General features: G+C 46.9%; 1 long non-coding RNA gene across 2 annotated transcripts; it reads left to right on the top strand.

Moving 5' to 3' along the window:
- The first annotated feature begins 523 nt into the window (after positions 1–523).
- On the top strand, positions 524–17,174 carry LOC111551589. Of its 2 annotated transcripts, XR_003309758.1 has the most exons (5): positions 524–613; positions 4,816–4,893; positions 5,325–5,502; positions 7,241–7,302; positions 16,957–17,174. It is a non-coding gene; the product is annotated as an uncharacterized LOC111551589 (long non-coding RNA). The 2 variants fall into 2 exon arrangements; XR_003309757.2 differs by lacking the exon at positions 16,957–17,174 and having other exon boundaries at positions 7,241–7,913.
- The last annotated feature ends 991 nt before the right edge of the window (positions 17,175–18,165 follow it).

Below are 18,165 nucleotides of genomic sequence, written 5' to 3'. Positions count from 1 at the left end.
CTCCAAGAAGCCATCTTCAGAAATAACCCTGTGGAGAAGGAGTGGGAGGTGCTGCGACTGCAGCCTCCGCGGAAATAACCCAAGACGTCTAGTGAAAAAGAAACCGGCCTAACTTTGCTTAATCCAGAATTTATCAAGCATACATGGTCACAGACCACCTCTCTTGGTGCTCTGGTGTGACATCATTACTTTTTTGAGAACTGTTGTGCTCTTCATGCAGAATGCCTGCAGCCAGCCTAACGGCCCGCTTCCTCCGGGACGGGTTTCCTCACCCTGCAGCCCAGGATGGGGGAAACATCCGCCCCCGCCCCGCGCAGCCCACGTCCCCGCCCCCTCCCCCCCCGCCCCCTCCCCACGCCGCTCTGTCCTTGCCCCGGCTTCTTCCGCTCCCGGCCCGGCCCCGCCCCCGCCCCCGCCCGGCTCCGCTCCCGGGGCGAATGGGAGCCTCTGCTCACACCAGATTGGTCGGACGCCATCACGTGACCGCATCTCTTGGCCTCTCTTGCTATTCCCGGAAAGGGGGAAACGATTTGGGGTGGGCAGTCCTGGAGCCTCTCGCTGGCCTTACGGAGAGAGAGCTAGGGTGGAGGAGAGCCCTGGGGAGCAGGCAGAGGTGGGTTGGCGAGGAGCTTGTGTGACTTGCGCCGAGCAACTTCACTTATTCCCTGGGGCTGGCAGTTGCTAAACTGTGTCTTGTAGATGCTAAGTCTCCATAGAGGTCTCTTAGGTATGTTGCAAATGCTTGATTTGAATTACTTTTTTTTTTTTTTAACGTATTTTAAATGATTTTTAAGATTTTTAAAGCTTACTGTAAAAGACTGCCCAAATGTGCTGTGTCTCATTTATGGTTCTTTATTCACGTGCAACAGGAGCTGGCTCTGCTATCCACAAAAGGGCTGCTGGTTCCCTCTGGCCGTGATTTTGAAACGTTTTAAGCAGCAAAACCCCCTTCCAAACCGAGAATTCTGCAGTGCCTCAATCAATAAGACTGATAGAAGCTATATTTATTGAGATAGAGTGATTTTATAATCTTTATTACACAATTGATAACTCAGGGAAAGATTGAGCTGGAAAGAGGGAAGGCACAGGGGAAGGGAGACATCACCAGGCTGCAGGTGGAAGAGCGAATGGAATGGTGGCTCAGACAGGTGCAGGCGGAGTGAAGAACTCACAGAGAGTCTTGCCTTTCCAGCTCCGGGCTCTTTCTTGCTGATGGTTTGGATGTGGGGCCGCAGGATGGCAAGAGAGAAAACCTGAACGACTCCTGAGATTTTGGCTTGAGCACCTGGGCAGGTTCTGGTGCCAGTTGTTGAGGTGGAGTGTGGGAAACTGAACATGGCCTCGTGTGTGCGGGTGCACTTTTGGGTGGTTACAGGAGGTAGTGGTAAGGAATGATAACAACAGAACATCAGGGTAAGCCTGATAAAGAATTATAAAAATCAGGCCATCAGGGTAAACGCAACATAACTACTGATGCAAATTGAATAGCCTCTGGCTGTTTACTAAAAATGGAATAAGGGATAGTAACTGTAGCTTTAATTCCGTAACAACAGAGCTAAAAAAAATCTACCATAGCTGTGTAGACACTTACTGGCTACCTGAGTGCATTCAAGGTTTTTCTAAATAATAAAATTATCCAGTCATTCTCTATTTTGAATTGGCATGTTCCTTTGGGTGTTGGTTTCTTTTCTGCCCCCACAAATTTGGTGACAAGGATGGGACACCTTGAGTGAGCCTTTCCACTGGGCAAATTGGAGGATGTGTAGCCATCTTCGGTCAGACAAGAGGCCCTGTTTGCTGAAGTCTTTCTTCAACACTTTGACTCAGTAAGTCCATCATTTGATCGACCCTACTGTCGTAGCTTACACCAAAGAAAAATCATGGTCATGTGTAAAGCTATATCCTCTCCCTAGCTCAAATATACGGGGAATAGAACCTATAATTAGAGAACTAGAAACAGAATCATAAAGAAATGACATTTGCCTTGTAATACTCTCTGTATATTACCTATGAAAAAGGAAGGAAAAGTGACAAGGTTAGCTTGCTTACAGATTTTTACAAGATCTGATAGAAATATATTTTTGGTATGTCTGACAGTTGTAGTACTCAACCCTGCTACTATGTTAACCTCCTAGTATGTGACCTAATTTTAGTAATAAACTTAGGTTGAGCTTTCTTTTCTATACCTTTAGTAGAGGAACCAAGGTATCTCTTTGTGTTTACCTGTGAAGGCTTTTCATATTAGTGGCAATGCGTCCCCCAGGGATTCAGAGATTTGCCTACTATAATCTCTAGGCATTTGCAAAAGAACTTAAAGAAACTTCCCCCACCTCAGGAGTCCATATACGGATATATATGTATGATTTATTGATAAGTAACACCTCATGTGCTTGTAAACAAGACACATTAGGCTGGACATGGTGGCTCACGCCTGGAAAACCAGCACTTTGGGAGGCTGAGGTGGGCAGATTGCTTGAGCTTAGAGTTCGAGACCAGCTTGGGCAACATGCTGAAACCCTGTCTCTACAAAAACATACAAATTAGCCAGGCCTGGTGGTGGGTGCCTGTAGTCCCAGCTACTTGAGAGGCTGAGGTGGGAGGATCTCTTGAACCTGGGAGGTGGAGCTTGCAGTGAGCCGAGCTCACCACTGCACTCTAGTCTGGGTGACAGAGTGAGATCCTGTCCCCAAAACAAAAACAAGATACATTAGCTTTACGAAAATTCTAACCTCTCAAGGGCATAAAGCTCCTTTAGATAATTTGTAACATCGTTAGACTGAGGTCAAGTATTTGGAATATTTGTTAGTGGCTGATGGATGGAAAATAGTTCCGTCCCCAAAGCCACCTGTTTTACAAATGAAGCAATAGCTCCGTGAAGCAATAGCTTTGTCACTGCAGAGAAACAGCTCCACCCTGTTGAGGTTGGTGTGCATTGCAGGCAACAGGTCCCTGCCTCTTCTGAGAGGCAGGCCACCCGTGGTGCTGCATGAAGCATCGCTAGGTGCATTTTTGCAATAGCTGGGAGAAGCTAAAGAAGCCTTCGGATCCTCAAGTAGCCATTGATTTTCCTGCCTGTACTTGGAGTCAGTTCCTAGCTGGTCATCTCTTCTCCCTTTTCTGTAAGGAGAATAAGGGTGCTGTTAGTGGTAGGTGTGCTTCCTCAAACACTAGCCTTTGGTTGACTTTTATGTGCCACTGGATTCTGTTGCTCCAGGGATGCCAGGCTGTTTAGAAGTCATTCCAACATTGGGTCTCTGCTTGGGAAGGTGCAGGCCTTGGCTCAGGGATATAATTGTGTGGGCCTTATGCCGTTGCTGCTGCTTTTATTTATTTATTTATATATTTTTTTGAGACAGAGTCTCACTGTTGCCCAGGCTGGAGTACAGTGGCGTGATCTGAACTCCCTGCAACCTCTACCTCCCTGGTTCAAGCAATTCTCCTGCCTCAGCCTCCTGAGTAGCTAGGATTACAGGTGTGCACCATCACATCTGGCTAATTTTTGTATTTTTAGTAGAGACAAGGTTTCTACTAAACTGCCTAGCTGAGCCCTGCCTGAATCCTATCATCTAGGATGATACCATGTTGGCCAGGCTGGTCTTCAACTCCTGACCTCAAGTGATCCACCCACCTCGGCCTCCCAAAGTGCTGGGATTACAGGCGTGAGCCACCACACCTGGCTTGTTGCTGCTGCTTTTTAAGTTCCTATGACACAGGTTATAGGAACACAGGTTGTCAGTGCTCTGTAAGCATTACTGTCTGACCCTAGTGGGATTCAAGGAAGATGTGAACCTTGAGCCCAGTGACTCTGTTGCCAGATCCTGACTGGACAGCAGCACAACCACCTCGCAGCCCTCTACGAAGACGCGTAGCCTCCATCTGATTCATCATATAGTCTCGTTCCCATGTTAACTTAATAGCATTCATTGATGGGTCTTATGTGAGAGACACAGGAGGAGACAGAAAAGCACCCAATGTAGAAGTCAGTTCTCATGGGATTCTACAGGCTTGCATCCCCCCACACATAAAGTCAGCCCAAGCAATGGAACTCAGCTTTTACATGAGCTGTTATAGTCACCACTGGTCTTAATGTGTATATCTATACCAGTAGTAAATGTGTGTTTGGGGTCTGTCATGCTGTGAGACAAATGAAAAAACAGAGGCTTTCCAATACTAATGGGAATGACAGCATCAAGGGGAAAGTAACTGCCCGTTTCTGTAGTTCATACCGGCTCTGTGGAGGCCCTGGTGGGAGGATGTGGGGAGCTCCATTAGCTGTTTTATAGGTGCCACTCGAGTCACTTATCAGCATCCAAGCCTGGGGCTTGGGGAGCCTGAACATAGGCAGGGGCAGTGGAGACAGGAACAGGGGTAGATGGAAAAAACATGAAGGAAGCACTTGGTGCTCATTGGAAGGCAGAGTTGTCTAGGAAAGCGTCTGGGTCTCTGGGTTGGGTGATTGGGTGAGTAGCTGAGACATTTGCATATTCACTGTTACTGGAAATACAGGAAGACGGGGTGCAGGTTTTGCAGGACTCATTTGTGGTCACGTTGAATTTAAAGTGGATGTAATAATATATGTTGATGTCATTCTGAGTGATGACAGAAATTGGATGCAAAGGAACATTGTGAACCAGGTGCAAAAATCTTGTACCAATATAGCTCGGGGGATGAAATCTCTGAGGTGTAGGGTGTTACTTAGCTGAATGCTATGAATAAAGATGGAACAAGTATTTTTTTAATGAGGAATTTAAAAAATGGCTGTTTTTTTTTTTATGACAAGTGAAGAAATAGCTAACTCTACCTGTTGACCCCAAGGTGTTCCAGGTAAAGGAGAAGGATCCCATTAACATGGCCTCACAAGAAAACCAGACTTCAGGGAGAGGAGAGCAGAAGGTGATTATATTATGGGTTAGGTGGAAGTTGTGGAGACATGAAATGGTGTCCTTAAGAGGTATTTCCAGTTTACTCTGAAGGATGATACCTTCATCTAGGCCTTCTCTTTTAATAACTTCCCAAGTACAATAACTACACATAGTCAAAGATGGTCAAGTACAAATGAAATAAGATACCATGAATGCAAATCAGCGGCACCACCCCACCTGCCAAAAAATTAACAATGGATTCTCCAAGACTTAGATGTTGAAATGATCAGATGTAGAATATAAAACAAATCTTAGTATGGTTAATCAAGACAAGCTTGAAAATATTTGCGGGGAATAGGAAAGTGTATAAAGTTATCTAGTAGTATGGAAAAAAGAGCAGAACTTTTAGAAGAAACCAAGGTTAAAAACTCAGGTGAAATCTCTTGACCTGTTTGTTGCTAGGACATTCTCTCTGGGACCCCTGAGCCCATCTAACCTCCAGTCCGTCCATCAACTGATTACTGCTCAGTCACCTCAGACGATGCCACTGGGAGCCAGAGAACTGCCTCGCTGAGCCCTGCCTGAATGCCTGACTCATAACTCATGGTGTCAGTGAAAGTGAATACCCAGCCACACCCAGGTAATGACCTAGACAGAAGCCCAGGGGTCTGTTTCTCCCATCCCTGCCACACCTCCAAAGGCACTTGCTATCTTTTTTTTTTCTTTTTTTTGAGACGGAGTCTCGCTCTGTCGCCCAGGCTAGAGTACAGTGGCGCGATCTCGGCTCACTGCAACCTCCGCCTCCTGGGTTCACGCCATTCTCCTGCCTCAGCCTCCCGAGTAGCTGGGACTACAGGCGCCTGCCACCACGCCCAGCTAAGTTTTTGTATTTTTAATGGAGACAGGGTTTCACCATGTTAGCCAGGATGGTCTCGATCTCCTGACCTCGTGATGTGCCCACTTTGGCTTCCCAAAGTGCTGGGATTACAAGCATGAGCCACCGCGCCCTGCCAACCTGCTATCTTGACCTTCATGATCCGTAGCACAGTGCACTCCTAAATATTGTGTATGTGTCCCTAAACAACATACTGTATCCATAACATTTAAAACCTTATTGATTGTGAAGTGTGCCATTATCTTACGTACCAATAAGGAAAAATGATGCAATTAAACTGACACTTTCTTGATTAGAATTTTCATTTTATGCTTATTAAAAAGCATACTTATCACTTATAACTTACTAACCTAAGCTGATGCCTCACACATACACGAAAATAGATTAAAAATTCTTAAGCAGCTCAAACTGCCAAAAAGTCCAGCTTCGCAGCTGGACTCAGCCAGACACTCAGCAGTGGCACCAGCAGCTCCTCTATATGAGCTATGATGAGGCTCTGGAAGTTTGAAGATGATGCCACCTATTGGCTAATGAGGTCAAATGTTCTTGACTTCCGTGGTAATTATGATGCTAAGACTGCCAGCAGTCTGTAAGAAAGCCCAGAAAGAGTGGAGATGCACTATGCTAAGAAATTCTCAATGGCCAGCACTCTTTTTGCACAGAGAATGATACAGCAAGGGAAATGCAGACACAGACAATCTAGGTCAGAAGTGATGTGGAGAATGTGGAGCCCAATTAGGAAGAGGTTTTTGCCGGGCGCGATGGCTCAAGCCTGTAATCCCAGCACTTTGGGAGGCCGAGACGGGCGGATCATGAGGTCAGGAGATCGAGACCATCCTGGCTAACACAGTGAAACCCCGTCTCTACTAAAAAAATACAAAAAACTAGCCAGGTGAGGTGGCGGGCGCCTGTAGTCCCAGCTACTCGGGAGGCTGAGGCAGGAGAATGGCATAAACCCAGGAGGCGGAGCTTGCAGTGAGCTGAGATCTGGCCACTGCATTCCAGCCTGGGTGACAGAGCGAGACTCCATCTCAAAAAAAAAAAAAAAAAAAAGGAAGAGGTTTTAAGACTACCTGAACCAGAATATTTTGCTTTATTTTTCTTTTTTAATGTATGCACAAGCATAATGTATAATAAAAGCTGTGTGCACACACATCATAAATTTTCTTTTTAATAAGCATAAAATGAAAATTATAATCAAGAAAGTGTTTTTTCATTTAACTGCATCAGTTTTCATTATCTGTGTGTAAGATAATTGCATACTTCATATTCAATAGAGTTTAAGTGTCTTAACTAAAAAAATCATGAATTTATAAATGTAGAGAGAAGCCTTTATTTCTTATAAGGGTTAGAGTCTGTAAGGGGGCCATTCCTCAGGCTGGGAACCATAGCGTCTGGCAAAGCCCACAGGTATTTTCAAAGAGGAGGGGCTGAGGTAGGAGCTTTGTGCTGAACAGGTGGGCTGAACATACATATTCAACAGCTTACAGGAGGAGCTATGAATATTCATGAAGACCATCCTGATGCATGCGTATTGAACCATAGGTATGTAACCTATGACCTATTCCACCCTGGGGAGGAGACTTAGCATTTAAATGTATTACAATTAGGCCCTATATGTGAAAAGATCTTTTTAAGACCTGAAGGCAGCCTCTGTAAACTGGCCAGAACCAGTCTGTGGTGGCTGGTCTTCTTATCTGGAGAAAGTTACTGAAATCCATTCTGTCCAATCAAAGCTGTAGTTATGGCTGATGAAACAGCGGGCTCAGTTAGTCATTGTCTAGCGGTGAGTTACAAATTGCTTTAATATTGTTTATCTCATGGCCAGTGCTTGTTTTGCTGCTAGAGAAAAGGAAGAACCTTATGGCAGTTAGAAAATAGTTTATTCTTTAAAGCATAGGGATGTGGGACTTAACCCTTGCCTGACATGGCCTTGGGTCCTGTTTATAATGTGGCATCTTATTGCCACAGAGCCTTCTGTCAGTCTTATGGCCTCTGTTTTAACATGAATGCTGGTCAGTTGTTGTGTGTATACTGCAAGCAAAAGGGAGAGGGGATAACGAGGCATGTCTGACCTCCCATCCCATCATGGCTGAGAACTCAGTTTTTAAGTTTTTTCTGGGGTCTTTTTGCCCAAGAGGGGGGTCTATTCAGTTGGCAGGGGACTTAGGATTTTATGTGGTGGTTCACGCCTATAATCCGAGCACTTTGGGAGGCCGAGGTGGGTGGATCATGAGGTCAAGAGATCGAGACCATCCTGGCCAACAAGGTGAAACCCTGTCTCTACTAAAAATACAAAAATTAGCTGGGCTTGGTGGCGCATACCTGTAGTCCCAGCTGAGGCAGGAGACTCACTTGAACCCAGGAGGCGGAGGCGGTAATGAGCTGAGATCGTGCCATTGCACTCCAGCCTGGGCGAGACAGTGAGACTCCATCTCAGAAAAAAAAAAAAGAAAAAAATTGATAGATGTTATGAATACCGTACGTCATGTAGGGATGCATATGCAGACGAACAAATGAAACACAGCAAGGAATTGACTGTGGTGAAAGTCAAGATGCTGGGCACCATGGGGGTTGAGGCAGGGGTTAGGGAGAGAACCTTGGCTTCTGGCAGGCTCTAGGTCTTCACCTGGGTGTGGGTGGGCATGACTTTTGCTATTATTGGGTGAATTATAAATATATGTTTTATGCACTTTTCTATGTGTGTTATTTTCATGATTAGAAAGTTTAAGGCCAGGCGCGGTGGCTCACGCCTGTAATCCCAGCACTTTGGGAGGCTGAGGTGGGCGGATCACTGAGGTCAGGAGTTCGAGACCAGCAATTTGGAAGCAGAAATCCAGACAGCAGGGAGCTGAGTGCAGCAAGGGCAGGGTCCTGGGAGGGCCTCTCCGGAGACCATTCTCCTGGAGGGAAGATGGGGTCATTTTGCTGAGCAGAGGGCAGCAGTGGTTTCCTTTTAATTGTTGTGGGTGCCCCCGTCAGCAAGAGCCCCAGTTGTGGCCTCAGGGATGGGGAGGAGCGCTCTTGCAGTGTTGCCTTAGGTGTGTGTCGGTATGTGTCCTGACCCAGTCCTTCCCACACTTCCCCACGTGCTGATCACCGTGAGCACTTCTAAGGCCTGGGTCTTTGCATTAGAAACTTATTTGTTAGGGGTACAAGGGCAAAGAAGGCACCTGGCACTCATCCTCATCTCCAGCTTCCATGCTCGGGCAGGACGTCTTTGTTCCTGAGTGAGGTGGTGAGCCTTGCTGGCCCCACAGCCTTACCTGCCTCTGCCTGGTCAGGTGAGCCAAGGGGGACCCCCTCCCCCACGTAGTTGTAATGTGAGCGACGGGTTCTAATTTTGTGGGCTTTATCTTGGTGAAACAAAGGTTAATATCACAGAACCGAAAACAAAGCTTCTGCTCATTACTAGGGGGTTTTAGCTACTCCCTTTCTGCAAAACAAGAAATCCAATCTTAACATTTGCAGCTTTCTCATGATTCTCACCCTCCCTTCTAAGGTAAGATAATCCTAACAATACTCTTGGAGAAATTCTATGTGTATGCGTGTGTGTGTGTGTGTGTGTGTGTATGTGTGCGTGTGTGTAACTTTTTCCTTTGCCAGCTGAAATTAAACTTATTTGGTGAAAGAGACAGCAAGAAAACAACAGGCAGTATTTAACATTTTAGGTGAAACAGTGGGGGTTTTAAACACGATGATGATGATTACAGATTGATGGATAAATAGATAACACTTTATGATCAATTACTCTGAGTATTTTAGAATATGTGAATTTCCTGAGAGATATGTGTTCATGTGTATGTGTGTATTTGTGTAGCTGTGTGTATGTCAGATGTGTGTGCACATGTATGTGTGTGGTTGTGTTGCTATGTGTATATCAGCGTTGGACCTGAATAACTAATGTGCCAATCTGTCTTAGGTTATGTTCTTTTCTTCTTCTTCTATTATGGGTTGATTAATTAAAAAATAACCTGGCAGGCGGGCACGGTGGCTCACGCCTGTAATCCCAGCACTTTGAGAGGCTAAGGTGGGCAGATCCCCTGAGGTCAGGGGTTTGAGATCAGTCTGGCCAACATGGTAAAGCCCTGTCTCTATTAAAAATACAAAAATTAGCCAGCGTAATGGCAGGCACCTGTAGTCCCAGCTATTCAGGAGGCTGAGGCAGGAGAATCGCTTGAACCTGGGAGGTGGAGGTTGCAGTGAGTGGAAATCATGCCACTGCACTCCAGCCTGGGCAACAGAGTGAGACTCCGTCTCAAAACCAACCAAACAAACAAAAAAACAAAAAGCAAACAAACCAAAAAACAAAAACCTGGCTAGGTCAGGTGCAGTGGCTCACACTTGCAATCCCAGGACTTTGGGAAGCTGAGGCAGGTGGATCACCTGAGCTCAGGAGTTCAAGACTAGCCTAGGCTAGCACCAAGCTAGCCCTGAGAAGTAAATTAGCAACTTGATAAGCAAGAAGGTCATCGTAGTCTGAAACAACAGGGCAAGGAAGTGGAAGTGAGAGTCAGATGCTTGGTTCCCCTATAGAAACTAAAGATAACATCTTAACATATGTTCCTGAGTTGCTTTTTAGAAACCCAGACCCCTACCAAACAGATCTGTGGCACATGGACCTCTGATAAGGGGGAACTGAAGACTGCATTCTGGACTACCATTCTTTGTTTCAAATTTCTTCTTGAAGCGCCTGGAGGGAGTTACTCCCGTGAACCAGAGCTAACATTCTTTCCTGATGACTCCAAATGTATAAACAAAGCTTCTTTTCATTAACTAATTGCAAATCAGAAAATTGTTTAATCTACCTATGACCTGTAAGCCCCATCTCTACAAAAAAAGAAAAAAGAAAAGAAAAGACAAAATTAGCCGGGTGTGACAGTGCAGAGCTGTAGTTCCAGGTGCTTGGGAGGCTTAGGTGGGAGGACAGCTGGAGCCCAGGAGGTGGAGGTTGCAGTTAGCTGAGATCATGCCACTGCACTCCAGCCTGGGTGGAGTAGAGACTGTGTTTCAAAAAAGAGACAAACAAAAAACTAACCTGGCTCTAGAAATTCAATTTTTCTCTGAGTGACAATTTTGGGATTGTGTTTCTGCATCTTTTAAGTCTGTAAGATTTTTACCAGCTTCACCAGACACAAGAACCTAGGAGCTGCGGTAATAGGGGCTAAGTATCGGGAGCTGCGTATTCAGGAAGAGGTGGAGATGCAGTGATATATTGGGCATTTATTAGCGTAAGATAGAAGCAATATTTTCTTTTATTTTTATTCATCCCCCTACCCCCCACGAAATCATACATGACGTATAGGGAAGTGTGTGGGGCAGTGAAAGGAATGTGGACTATTGCCTCCCATCACTTGTCTGGATGACCTTGGATGAGGTAACCCACCTCAGCTTCAGTTGTCTCACCATACGATGGGAAAAGGAGCTTCATTTTCATTTTCCTGGCTGTGCGGGTTAGGAATGACACTTTGAGGTGCGGAGCGTTGACACCATGTAGGACTCCTGCACCTCGCTTTGAACAGATGAGTGACTGGGTGCATGGCATGGTTCTGAAGCCTGCTAAAGGGAATGATTTATTTAGAAAGTCAGGTCTGGCCGGGCGCAGTGGTTCACGCCTGTAATCCCAGCACTTTGAGAGGCCGAGATGGGCGGATCACCTGAGGTCAGGAGTTCGAGACCTGCCTGGCCAACATTGTGAAACCCCATCTCTACTAAAAAAATATATAAAAATTAGCTGGGCGTGATGGCAGGTGCCTGTAATCCCAGCTACTCAGGAAGCGAGGGCAGGAGAATCGCTTGAACCTGGGAGGCAGAGGTTGTAGTGAGCCGAGATCCCGCCACTACCGTCCAGCCTGGGCGACAAGAGTGAAACTCTATCTCAGAAAAAAAAAAAAAAAAAAAAGAAAGAAAGTCAGGTCCAACTAAGCAACTAAGTGACTCCCCCTGCCCTTTTTCTTTTTCTTTTTTAAAAGCAGGGTTGACGGGGAAGCCTCCCCTCTGTTTCTGGAGGGCAGACCCCTGGTGCAGGGGAGCAGGCAAGTTCACGCATGTGGGGGCTGCACACACCGAAAGTGTGGGCCCATAGTTGAGAGCCAGCTCTTCCTGGGAGTTTCCTGACCTGTTGTAAAGGATGAAAAGTAGCAGAAGCTCTCCGTGGGGCATTTTATCAGGAGAGAGATCTTGGGAAAAAAAATGCTCCTTTTAAGAGAGTTTGTTCTTTAAATGGGAAAGTGGCTTTTGAAGGCTGTGAAACTAAAACACTTAAAATTGAAGAATGAATTCGAGGAATGTAAATGGGGCAGTTTTCATGTACTTCTATTCAGGCATATCTTTTGGTTTGGGGATTTTTTTTGGCCTGATGATCTTAATTGGATTCCAGAAAAATGTTTCTAAGTGAATATTGTTTAACCATTTCGTTGTACTGGCCATAACTGATAGGATAAAAGCGAGCCACACATTTATTTTTTCATCTTCCTGAGACAGAGCAGAGACCCCATTTTAGGGCCCATGGCCCCCCAAGCATGAAAATAAGGAAAATCTTGCGTTCCTTTAAGGGAAATTCCAGGTACCCACCTAACCCTGAGAAGGAAATGAGCAACTTGATAAGTAAAAAGACAGCAGTAGTCTGAAACAACCGCCAAGGAAGTTAGAGTCAGATGCTTGGTTCCCTGTAGAAACTAAAGATAACATCTGAACATATGTCCCACAGTTGTTTTTCAGAAACCTGGACCCCCACCAAGCAGATCTGTGGGCCATAGGTCTCTGGGAAGGGGGAACTGAAGACTGAATTCTAGATCTGAATCCTTTTTTCTTAATTTCTTCTTGAAGGGCCTGGAGGGGGTCGCACCCACGAGTCAGAGCTAACATTCTTGTCTGATGACCCCAAATTTACAAACAAAGCTTCTTTTCATTAACTAACTATAAATCAGAAAATCTTTGAATTTACCTATGACACGTAAGCACTTTGTTTTAAGATATCTTGTCTTTTGGGGCCAAAACCGACGTGTAACTCCCATGTACTGACTTACAATTTTGCCTATTACCTTTGCTTTTGTGAGATTTACCCTTGCCTTTAGAAACGTTATGGGCAAGCCATTGGGGAGGTCAGAATGTAAACATCAGCTGCTGGTTGTCCTTGCTTTGTGCCTTGCAAATAAATGCCTTCCTTTCTGCCACAGCAAAACCCGTGTGGATACCCGGTCTTACTGTGTTGGGCAAGCAGGCCCCACATCGGTTCTACAACCTTCCCTCTGCCCCTTTAATGGTCTCTCTGGATGTTTCGAGGAGACTCAAATATTTTCCCAGTCCCTCTCAGACCCATCTGGTATAACATAAAAACTTTAAACTCCTAGCTCAGCTATTTGCCCTTCTAACATCCCTCTCCCTTCTTCCTTAGGAATGGAATCCTCATTTTGTTAGGGTGTTAACGTGCCCAGACAGAAACGTCCCTTCCTCAGCCTCTGGTGCATCTGCACATTGCCGGGTGACACAGTCTGGGGATGAGTTACCATCTGATGGTTTTGGGCAAAGCTTTTGCTTTTGTGGCCTAGGCATGTTCCTCCTTTGCCTCCCTCTCTCGGTAGACAAACAAGAGGCCAGGGTGTCAGCCATCTGTGGCCAAAGAATGGGGGAGCGAAACCAGGGTGAGCGTCCTCTTTTGGCGTTTGCTGCGCTACCCTCTCCCAGATATGTGGAGACCACTGTCAGTTGGGTTTTCTTTTGCTTGTAGCTGAATGCGGTCCTTGATGACACATCTGGGGGCTATGAGTGTTTGAGTAGGGGCAGAGTGCTCCTGCACCAACACAGCCTCAGGAAGGGCCTGTCTGGACTCTGCTTCAGTGTCCGGTCAGGAAGTAGGGAGGAGGGGATTGAGTCAGGAAGAGGGAGTGGCCTGGAACACTACTCACTCAGCATGGGGGTCTCTGTGAGTGTACTCCGTGTGCTTGTCCTATTCAATCCTGATGTCCTCAGAGGCTGGGAACTGCCTTGCCCTCATTCTCAATAAGCCTCGAGTGAAGCTGGGCCCTGAGGAGGGGACGCCTGGGAGCACACGTTCTGATTGGTGCTCAGGTGGTCACAGTCACGTAAGTGTAGCACTACGCATGGGGCCAGGGCAGCCAGGGCTCTGTTTTAATAAGGTAACTCAGCTTTGGATCTGGGTGGACCCAGATTCAAATCCTGGTTGTAACCCTTGCCAGCTGCTTAATCTTAGGCAAATGACTTGGTCTCTCAGCCATGTTTTCCTTGGTGGTGATACGGAGTCAGAAATGGAGGCCTGGGGCATCCTAGGTTCAAGGCAGGCCACGTACATTTGCATCCCCTCCCTCCACCAGGCCAGTGCCACTTAACCACATGCTGTTTTTATCAGCTAAGGTAAAGCTAGCTGCTATAATAGATCAACCTCAGCTTCTCTGTGGCATGACCTAACACCTTAGAATTTTATTCCTTACTCAGTGAAGCCCAGTCCGTGGAGGTGAGAAGCGGAGGGTGCTCTCTGTCGTTCTCACAGACCCAGGCTGACAGAGTCCCTGCCATCCCCAAGGCCCGGCTCCTGGATGCCCTTGGCATTGACATTTGGCTGCAGACAGTGGAAGAGAGAGAGAGTAGAACTGCCTGAGGTCACTCAGCATGCGTCAACTTCATTCCCAGTCCGCGGCTGGAGCGTAGTCACATGGCGCAGGGCTGCCAAGGCTGTCGGGAAGTATGTTCTGCACTGTGTGCCCAGAGCAAGGGAAGGGGTTTGGTGGAAGTTTGCCAGTTCCACCACAGTGCTGCTGTGACCGTCGAGATCAAATGCATGAAGGCACTGGCTTTCACACAGGTCAGGTGTCACGACTGCTACAAGCTGGGTTTTCCTCCAGCTCATGCTCCTGTCCAGAGAGAGCATCTACTTTTTTTTACTATCTACAGATTAGAGAACTTGCCTTTCTCAGGGCAGAGTTCAAATTCCCAACTTGTTTGAAATGAGATTTTCTTCCCAGTGATAAATCCTGGGATGTCTGCAGACATCTGCAAGGTGTTTGTTGCACCCCCCGGTTTCTCCCTTGGCAAAGAACTGTGGCCACTTCGTCCGGCTCCCCAGGATGGGACCGTGAGCTGAGCTCCGGACACTGACAAAACGCCAGGCCCAGGATTGTTTCCCCACAATACAACTAGATCCTGACCAAGGGTTTTTGATGAAAATCAGATTTTGAAGACTACTCTGGTTTATAAGAGCTTCCTCATGAAGAAGACTTTGTAGATCTCACCATATACAGATATGAGAGATGAGTTTCCTTCTGAGAAACTCATTCTGCTCTGATGTCCCTGGGAACACACACTGGAGTCAATATCTCCAATCTTTTCAAATTAAATTAGCTCCCTCTAGGGAGCCAGATAAAAGAATGATAGAAAGAAATGGAACAATATAGATTAGCCCATTTTTGATGCTTGGGTTAAATTTTATTAAAGTGACTGTTCCGCATTGCCTAAACCATCTATTTTGAGAATGATTTGTCGTTATTTCTAAAAATATACCTCTGCCCTAAATTGTAACTAAATCCAAAAACCATACTTAAATTCTGCCCAAATGACAACTTAATCCATATTTAAAGGACTTCCTTGGATGAAGGACACTGGAAGTTTAAACTTTGCAAACTGTCTTTTTACTACTCTTTTCTGTTCGTCTTAGATCAGCTTAATGGCATAAACTAGTAATAATATGGCAGGTATTTGAAGACATAAAAACCATAGTCCTGTGTTAGGAAACCGTTATTCTTCAAGAAAATATATGCCACTCTGCAAGAAGCCAGATGTCTTTCCACTGGGGCACATCTGGCTAATGGCAGCACTGCTCATGTCCTCTCTGTCCAGGTTGACATGCCCCAGTTTGCTGACCACATCCAATTTTGCCTGTTGTTCTAGCATCATAATAGGGCCCCCATTCACTCTCAAAAGTATCCCCTTTTGGATCACCCTACATTGTCACACCCTACATCTGGTTGATGGGATATTAGTAAGCATAAAGTGACATTTGAGGAAGCCTGACCATTTATCCACTGGGGTGACTGGAGTCTTTCTGAGAAACATTGACTTTATTTTAAAAGACTTCAATACCTTCAGACACATTGCTTTTGAAGACATGAATTGTATGTATAAAGAATGTTCAGTAAGATCAGAGAGACTAATTGAGATCACATGAACCACGGAGGTGTGGAGTCTAATACGGCAAAACCGGATTCCATCCTCTAATCCTGGACATCGGCAGCTCCACCTAATGGTTCTCGGGACCTAGTGAGCCCTGAAAGCCCTCTGTTAGGTGAAGACAGAGGTCATAGCTCCGGGCCTCAGGCTGTGCCTTTCCTTATCTCTACTGCTTTTCAGGAGAGGCTGGCAGCCCCTCCCAGGTTAGCCCGGTGCGCCTGTGTCATGCCTGCAGCTGCCGCTGCCTAGTATCTTCAGTGAGAGCATCTATTTGTCAGTGATGCCCCTGCCTTCAGCGTCCTCTGCCCAGCTCCATCAGGGTGTCTGTTTCTATGACCTCTACCAGGAGATGTGGGGCATCTGCTGTCCAGATCCCAGGCAGGTGGAGGGATAGGTGGGTGTGGGCCCTCATTTGGGTTGGTGAGCACTCAGAGCCAGGGTCTGCAGGTGGAACTCCAACCCCACACCCCTGCTACCTCCCAGGGGTGTCACGAGGATTAGAGGGGTTACAACTGTGCTCAGTGTACAGGAGGGGTTACCCCCATGCCTGCCTCAAAGGCTGCCTGACTAACCCCTGCTGCCCTATGGGAGGTGCTCTCTGTTGTTCAGACAGGGATGTTTTGGTTTGGAGAGAGACCGGCTGGGCTCAGGGCACCCTAAGGAGGTCACTAAGTGTGGCCTGGAACCCCAAGTATGGAGAGGTGCCCTGGTGCTGGGAGGAGGGAGGTCCCACGAGCCTCCAGGCTGGGTGCCTGCTGCTGTCCTCTGGAGGTGTCCTCACCTGGGACAACACTCCTGCTCCCAGCTCCCAGCTGGGCCTCTGAGCTTGGGAAAGGTGGCTGGCTGCTGGGCTGGCAGCCCGGAACCTTGTCTCCCGAGGGCACAGCTGAGTGAGGGGTAAGACTGGGTCTTCCTGCCACCCTGCAGGGCCCTGGCAGGCTCTCTGCTGCCTTTGCTCCCCTCCACCTGGGACCCCACGCCCAGCTCCCCTGACCCCTCCACCTGTTCTCTCTGCAGCTGTTCCTGTCCGGGCTGTCTCTTACTGAGGCCTGTCGTGGCAACAGACCAACACCAAGCGCTTTGCAAACCAACACCAAGCACTTTGCCCAGCCCCTAACCCCACAAGATTGTCAGCTGCTTGAGGCAGGAATGTGCCTGTTGTCCTCACTGCCCAGCTCCCTGCCAGCACCTACCCCAGACCCCGTCAGTTGGAAGAATGGGGGACATCACCAGAGTCTCCGTCATTGTTTCTGAATATGGAGAAACAGTCTGCACCTGGTATGGTTGTTATGAGAATAATGAATCTTTCCTAAGGACCATACCTGCAACAGGAAGGCTCACAGCAAATACCTGCTGCTACTATTACTCCCTTAGTTCACAGAGGGGCACAGTGGCCACCTGGGCCCCCCTGCCTTTCCACACTGCCCGTTAGCTTTCTTTTCCTATGCACCCACGCTTCTGGTGTATGCAGCCCACTGTGGCGGGGGGGTGGGTGGGTGGGAGGCGGGAGGGGTCGTGGTCTGTGCTTGCAAGCTTTCCAGCTCATGTGGAGGCTTTTCTTCAGCACAAACTACCATCTGTCATAATAGAGCAGCTGATGCTGGTATTTCTTATTCCTTCCAAGCACCTCAGTGGCTGTTGAGAGAGCGGTCTTGACCAGGAGTGTTATCTGAATTAGGGATAGAAACTGAGTGATAGAGTGAGGCTGACAGAACAGTTATTTAGAAAGTTTTAATAATTACTGCCATTTGCACAGGATTCCCACTAAAACAGGCAACTCTGAAGACAAAGAGCTGGAAAAGTCTGCTGCAGGGGTCAGTCGGTTGTGGTGGAAAGAACTTTGTGTGTCTGGAGTTAGAAATCTGATCTCCAATCCTGCACCATGAAGCAAGTCCTTCCACTTCTCCAATTCCCAGTTTCCCCCTCTGTAACCACACCCACACTGTGAGAATGAAACCACAAATGCACACACCAGCCCAGCGCCTGGCACGGCACTGAGAGGACTGGGCAGGAATTGCCATGGCAGCTTGTGTTGGCAGAGCACCTAATAGTATCAAAGGACTGTTTCAGTACATCACTTCTTTTGACCTTTTAAAGAATCCTGTAACATACATAGAGCAGGAACTCTCATCTCTAATTTTTCAGTGAGATAGAGGTTAAGGACATTCAACCACAAGATCAAACACTGCAGAAAAGAAATTGGAACTTTTAATCTGACTCTCAGTC

This window comes from Piliocolobus tephrosceles, chromosome 11, assembly GCF_002776525.5.
Source record: "Piliocolobus tephrosceles isolate RC106 chromosome 11, ASM277652v3, whole genome shotgun sequence".
NCBI classification, from domain to species: domain Eukaryota; kingdom Metazoa; phylum Chordata; class Mammalia; order Primates; family Cercopithecidae; genus Piliocolobus; species Piliocolobus tephrosceles.
The sequence above is the reverse complement of the archived record's forward strand: the minus strand, read 5'-3'. Positions and strand labels throughout refer to the sequence as shown.